The following is an 8,469-nucleotide window of genomic DNA, read 5'->3' on the forward strand; positions in this document are numbered from 1 at the left end:
TGTTGTTACTCTCAAAATAGGGAAATAGAATAGACAATATGATAGATATGTTAGTGGTGGTTGATTAAAGCAAGAAATTGATAAATAAGTTGATGATGGTTGTGGCTATCTATATCCTATGTACTTCATAATAATTTGTACCTATATTATATGTGACGACCCGGAAATTTTCGATCAAATTTAAACTTAATCTTTATATGTTTCCGACACGATAAGGAAAGTCAGTAATGTTGAGTCACACAATTTTGAAACTATATTCATGTAATCAAATACCCTTTGACTGTGCTCGACGATTCACGAACAATTGTTGTAAATGAGAAGGTATATATATATAAATATAAATTTATATAATAATTTATTACAAAATTTAATCATCAGAGTTAAATATGTAAATATATATACATATATATAAATATAAGTGTACATATAATATTAGTAAAGTATACTTTAATAAATTTGAATTAACAATGTAAAATAACAAAATAAATAAGTTATCATTAAGATAAATATATAAATAGATATATGATATTATTATAAATCTAGATAGATATACATATTTAAAAGATTTCTAATAACAATTATTATTTATAAAATAAATAAATATTAAATATTCAGTAGATGTAGTCATATAATATATGATATAATAAATGTAATTACAAGTTGTAATATATATATATATATATATATATATATATATATATATATATATATATATATATATATATATATATATATAAGATAAAATATAATTACTATATTAAAATGGTTATTATTAAAATAAATATTAATATCAATATTATAAATAAATAAATAAATAAATAATATATATATATATATATATATATATATATATATATATATATATATATATATATTTATAAATTGATACGATTAAATTGATATATTATATTGGTTACTAAAAAAAAAATAACCATTCCTATTTAAAATTATTATCAGTATTATTTTTATCCTTAATTTTATTATTATTAGTATTATTTCGATATTATTATTAATATTATTATTAATCCTATCATTGTTAATATTAGTAATATTTTGATTATTAATAGTAATATTATTATTCTTAATATTATTAATACTAGTATTTCTTTTATTAGTAAGTGTATTATTATTAATAATGAAATTATACTTATTCATTATTACTATCAGATACATATATAAATACAAACAAAGGAATCATGTAATCAATACAGATCATTTCCAGCTATTGTAAAATTTTGTTCTTTATCCAAAAGTGGTTACACATCGATATCAATTGTACGAAATATAACCTGCTCTTAATGTTTTTTATCCTCTATCTCAGATCGAATATTTGCCTGTCCATCAATATTAGCTATAAAACAAATAAAATCAAATCATAATGCTGTAGTGATCGTTAATAATTACATTATGTATTCATTACTGCAATTTGAAATTAGAAACCAAGAAAAATTGAGGATAGCAGACATGATACCTCTGTTTCATCTCATTTTTCCAAAAGCTTCGAATTCGTATATCATTTCAAAATCTATAAATGTGAAGATGTTAGAAACCTTCCACTAAAACTATCTGGAAAGTGGTAAGGTTCAATTTCTTTTATCGAGTTTCAATTTTGATAGTCAAATCTTAATTTCAAAAAGTCAACAAGAGTGTTCATCATGAAATTCGATTTCAATCTGAGGTTTTGAGTGAAATTATTGATTCAGTTAGTTTCCAGGAAGGAATTGCAAACCTTTTCATGTTAGAAGTTTTATATAAAACGCACTGGAAATCAAAGTTTAAGTTTGGGTTTTTGAAAGTTCATCGTGATTGTTACAGCAGGTTCTTCTGATTTTTATTTATTTATTTTATTATTTGAATAAACCAATATTCGTTGTAGATATAATACAACTTAAATTCAAACTTTATTTTAAACAAAAATTGAGTATTTGATTGAGTGTGGGAGTGTTCGGGTCGACTAATCAATCCGAGAAGAAGAGATAGAAACAGGCGGGGTACGGGTTTAATAAAATGGGTGTCTGTTTAATTCAGAAAAACAGATATGGACGAGTGGTGTTGGGTGTTTTGGGTTAAGCGGGTGGTCGTGGGTTCGAGTCCCAGTATGGACAGCTATTTTTTTGGGACTCCTTCTTTATGAGGTAGTTTTATATTTTAAGAATCATTACTATTTTTATTATCATTATTGATTATATTGTATTATTATTACAAGTATTATTATTCGATGTTATTATTATCATTATTATTAACCTAACTATTATAAAGGGAATAAGTATTATTATTATTATTATTATTATTATTATTATTATTATTATTATTATTATTATTATTATTATTATTATTATTATTATTATTGTTATTATTATTGTTATTATTATTAGTATTATTATTATTATTGCTATAAGTATTATTAATATGTTAATTATTGTTAATTGTATCATTTACGAGATATAGATATTGTTACTAATATATGTATTAATATTATTATGATTAGGGTTATTATTATTATTATGGAGTATAATACAAGTTATTATTTTTCTCATTAATAATTGTACTAGTATCACTTTTGTAACTTTTAGTATTATTATTATTATTATTATTATTATTATTATTATTATTATTATTATTATTATTATTATTAAACAAAGGTATCATTATTAACAATATCATTACTATTATTAAAATTATCATTTTTAATAAAGTTATTATTAGTATTATTATTATTCTTAGTAAAACATTAATATCAAAACCATCATTTTTAAACAAATAAATATTTTGAATATAAAACATACTTAATACATATACTACAATTATATTAATAATCCATATAATTATATATAAAGCATATTAACCTTATAAAAACTTATATACAACAAATTAGGTATTTTTCAGATATAGACATATTAATATAACTATATAAATAATAATTATTTTCAAATATATATATATATATATATATATATATATATATATATATATATATATATATATATATATATATATATATATATATATATAAACAAAATATATAAAATATAAGGATAAAAGATATGTGTGACGATCGCTCCAAATCCATATGGACGAACACGTCATTCATCGATTTCATTGCGAGGTATTTGACCTCTATATGATACGTTTTGTAAACATTGCATTCTTTTGAAAAGGCACACCATAAATGAATATTTAAATCAAAGGTTTTCGACATCAGATGATTTTTATATATAGACAATCACCGTAAATAAGTTTACAATAGTACTTCCATTGACAATGCAGTCAAAATAAGATACATGGTGATGATTTGGTGAATGCAACGTTTCCTTGATAAATATGCCATGTAAGACTCCATGCACATAGCTTGTCTAACATATAAGCAAACAGCGGAAGACTTCTAGGAAACCTGAGAATAAACATGCTAACAAGTGTCAACACAAAGGTTGGTGAGTTCATAGTTTTAATGTTTCGTATAATCTGTATATAAAGGTGGATCACATGATTTCAGTTGTTTCATCCAGAAACGTTTATCAAAATATTCTACAAGATTGAGCACCCTAGTAACTAAACTTTAACGTTATAATAAGTACCCCTGTTTTAACATACATGCAACCAACATGTACAATACACGCAAACCAACGTGTACTAAACTCAAATAGCATACGTCTGTTTTATAGTTCAGGCTAGGGTTTCTATACCTGGAACAGACAGGGATGTCAAGCCCTATGGATCCATATATAACTACTCACGCCCACCAGTTCTTATAACCGGCAGTTACTAGTTACCAAAGCTAAGGGATTTTCAGTTCAAACTCAGTGTAGAATTTAGTATGTACTTGTATCCATTGCGTTTAAAATAAAGTGCATGTATTCTCAGCCCAAAAATATAGATTGCAAAAGCAATTAAAAAGGGAGCAAATGAAACTCACGCATATAAATATTGTAAATCAGTTAATAAAGCATTTGCGTGTATTCTCAGCCCAAAAATGTAAAGGGTAAAAGGGATCATATGAAACTCACCTTATCAGCATATAAAGTCGTTCATCGTAATGTGATCGAAACTCAGAGTATCGAATAACCATAGATCTCAACGTATCAATATCGAGATTTAATATTGTAGAAAAGTACGTAGACATAACGGAGATGATAAACACTAGGTTTAATTCACAAATATGCCCCCGAACATTACCCATAACCTCCTTGGCAATAACCCATAATTTCCTTAACTCTAGCTTGCTCGTAAACTTGTTTTGAAATCGTTTGGACATAACCTCGGCGTAGTATTTTATGTATAATACTAATAATATTACTAATAAAAATAATAAGATTAATAATAATAATATTAATCTTAATAATATATATATATATATATATATATATATATATATATATATGTATATATATATATATATTTGAGAGACAGAGAGATTTTGAGAAAAAAAGTAAATATATTCGAACAAAACTTGCGAGCTTTATAGACCTGGCCTGATTTTCACTGCCATGCGATCGCATGGCTGGACGGTGTAATTCCCATGCGATCGCATGGGAAACTTTTCCAGCTCACAATGTTTTGGCAACTAGCTCGTCGACATATTTTTATAATATATATAATATATAATTTAAATTAATTAATTATATATTATATTTTATTCTCGTGCATAGTTGATTTGTAATTTTTTGTTTCGATAAGTCGTACGTCGTCACTCGACTTATGTCCCGGTTCCGGTTTTTCAAATGTCCCTTCGTACGCTGAGAAAACTTGTACATTACATTTTGGGACACGTACCTTAGTCAAAATATAGCCTAAAATTATCCCTAAATTATATCACTCAAAATATAACTTATACATTTGAGTGTTTTGGTCATTTACATCTATAAATCATCATCCCACTATTTGTTAAAATACATTTTAAAATAGTGTTTACTGTAGCAATTCACTGTAGCAAGTTAATTTCACTGTAGCAATTCACTGTAGCAAAGTCAATTTCACTGTAGCAAGTAGTGATTTTCGAAAACACTGTAGCATTTTGAGTACTGTATCAATTTGAAAATACTGTAGCAAATTAGTGTTTTACTGGTTCATCTTAAATGCTTTAGTTAACTTATCTAAATATCAATCGAATCAATAAACGAATGTTACTATCGTTTACTAAATAACTTAAAATTATATATATGTATATATCTTTTTAATATGCATAAATTAGTTTTTAAATACACATTGAAAGTTATTTATAAATAAATTTTAATAATAAATATTCTAACTTATCATATATATTCAAATAGATATTTAAACCAATAAGTTTAATGTACGGTCTCAAACAATTAATACATTGTTACCTTTTCAAATTATAGTATATATGTATCTATTTATGTATAATTGTTCGCGAATCGTCGAAAACAACCGAAGGGTATTTAAATATATAAAAGTAGTTCAAAAATTTTGAGATTCAGTTTTACAGACTTTGCTTATCGTGTCGGAAATGTTAATCATACAAAGATTAAGTTTAAATTTGGTCAGAAATTTCCGGGTCATCACAATATGAAATTGTTCGATTACAAGTATATATATTAATGAATACACAAATGATATAGGTTCGTGAATCCGAGGCCAACCCTACACTTGTTAAATGTCGTCATATGTATTTTTACTACAAAATACAATAGGTGAGTTCATTTTCTCCCATTTACTCGTTACGTTTTTGGGCTGAGAATACATGCAAATGCTTTATTAATTGTTTTACAATATTTATATGCGTGAGTTCATTTGATTCTCTTTTACTCTTTACATTTTTGGGACTGAGAATACATGCGCTACTTTTACAACTGCTTTATTAAATGCTTTTGAAATACATTTTGAACTGCGAATACATGAAATGCTTTTATAAATGTTTGACGTGATAGACACAAGCAAAACATTCCTCGAATGAATTATGTGGACGTGATAATTGCCACCATTGAATTATGTGGACGTGATAATTGCCACAATTGATATGAATATTTTTCCCTTGATTATTATTGTAACGACCCTGGTTTTTCCAACGTTATTTATTAATAATTATAATTATTAATACGCTTGATTAATCGAATGTATGTTATTACATTTACATGTTGCTTTAATTGCCCGTACTTGAACTTTAAATGCCCGAAACGTCTTTGTGACACCCGGAACTTGAACGAATAATATTTTAAGATATTATTTACATTCATGATTAATTTTATTAATCATTTTAATTAACTAAGGCTTTTAGTTAGTTACTTGGGCTTAAGATGGACTTTTATTGGATTACTTGCTAACTACTTGCAACTTGGGCCTTTTAAGTGTTAATGGACTAGTGTAAGCCCACCCTACTTATATTATGGATTAAACTAGCCCATGTTTACATGTAAGTATGATACTTGAACTTAAACTAGTTGGTTACATAGAATTGGAATATAGTTGGCTCATTATCCCCATGAACACCACCCTTTTACCCAACTTTTTCAAGCTTTACATACAAGTAACCATAAGACTTCTTCTTCCCTCCTTTTTGCTGCAGAAAGTCGTGGCCCTTAGGCCATTAGATGGGCATTTTAGTTTCATTTTTCATTACTACTTGCTCACTTGTTACTCTCTCAAAAACACACACTTGATTCCTCTCAAACTTGCTTCATTCTCTCTCACTTTTTCTCTAGTTCTTGTAAGTAATCTTGAAGACTTTTCTTTTCTTCTTTTCTTCTTAAAACCGAATTTATACAACCCATAATCATCATCATCTCTTGTTACTTGTCTTTGATTACTTGTTTGTTATTATTACTTACTTACTTGTCTTTATTTACTAAGTTACAAGATCAAACTTTCTAGTTTTGATTCTTCACCTTTATCTTGTTATAACAAGAACATCAAGAACATAATCTATCTAGTTATGTTCTACATATTTTGTTTCAAAAGATTAAAGTTCATAGTTGTATAAACTCATTTCTTGTAGTTCTTGAAGTAACTTTAAAGTTACTTCACTTAAAGATCAACTTGGGTTGAATCTTTAAAAGTATGAGCAACTATGAACCATTTTCTTATTTAGTTAGTTTCTACTTTATTTTGTTTCAAAAGACTTAAAGTTTATAATCTTTATAATTGTTACTTGTGTTCTTGTTTGTTGTATGTTACTAGAATACCACCTTCATGGTTGGTTTAGGCTTATCATTCATTTTCTTTATTTCTTATTGTTAGTTGCTTACTACACATTTGAACAAGGACATGAAACCAACAAGAACTTACACTTTGGTGCAAGTATCATGGATCCAACACCTGGTTGTGATCTTTCTTAGTGTTCATGAACTTGTTCATAAACTTACATGTAACCTTGGTTCATCAAACACCTACAACACTTGCACTTGAGTTATGATGGACAAACCTTGGTCAAAATGATGTTAACACATCAACGAGTTGTACACTTGAAGCTATACGCATCAAGGATGAGAACCGTGATGAACATCAAGCACCGAGACAACCGGAACTCTCCAAAACCCACTGTTCTGTCCAAAACTTACTGACCTGATGCTTCTGGAACAGACCAGTAGACTTGGTCTGTTCTAACCTTGATTTTTAGATAGAACTTTTCGATTAGATAACTTTTCATATAGGACTCGTCTTAATCCGAGTTACGGTTTAGGATTTATGGCCCTCCGATCGTTACCATGTCCTTTAACGTTGTGCAGAAATTTCTGACCTACTCGCACTTAGACCGTCGCCACGGTCAAACCAAGACGAGTTTGCTTCTGTAAATTTTACCACACTTAAGGGACTCATAGACGGAGCCATGACCACTGGTCTCACCTTAATTCAGTAAGGGTAGAGGCCGTGGTGACTGACCGAAGTCAGCCTTTGTTTTAAACGACTTTCATAAACGAGTCTTACTTGTTACCTTTTGTTTAATGATGATTGATGATGACCCTTATGACCTTAATTACGTACTTGTAAACCTTTTGAGACGACTTATTGACTTAGTGCTATTTGACTTAGGTTGAGGACGTTTGGACCGTTACTTGCACACCACTTTCCGACTACTACCTTACCATTACTACTAATCATTGTGAGTTATAGCATTCCCTTTTTACTTTAACTTATTTTGGGAACTGAGAATACATGCGGATTTTATGTTTTACATACTAGGCACGAGTACTTAAACTTTATATATGTGTGGGTTATACAACGGCATAAACATTCCCTTTAGCTCGGTAACGTTTAATCATTGGTTTTTGAACCGTGAACGCGAATCTTAGATATGGATCCATAGGGTTTGACATCCCCACTCGGGCTAGTAGCGCTAGCATTTAACGAGTGTTTAATACTTCGAGGTTATACGCACTTGCCAAGTGCACTTTAAGGGGGTACATTAAACGTTAAGTTAGTTACCGGGTGCCCACGGTTAAGCATATACTTTTACATACTTTTGAAACGCTCGTTGTAGCACTGAAATCTCGTGGCCTACTTACATTACTGTTATAC

Source organism: Rutidosis leptorrhynchoides, chromosome 1 (genome assembly GCF_046630445.1).
Source record: "Rutidosis leptorrhynchoides isolate AG116_Rl617_1_P2 chromosome 1, CSIRO_AGI_Rlap_v1, whole genome shotgun sequence".
In the NCBI taxonomy this organism is placed as follows: domain Eukaryota; kingdom Viridiplantae; phylum Streptophyta; class Magnoliopsida; order Asterales; family Asteraceae; genus Rutidosis; species Rutidosis leptorrhynchoides.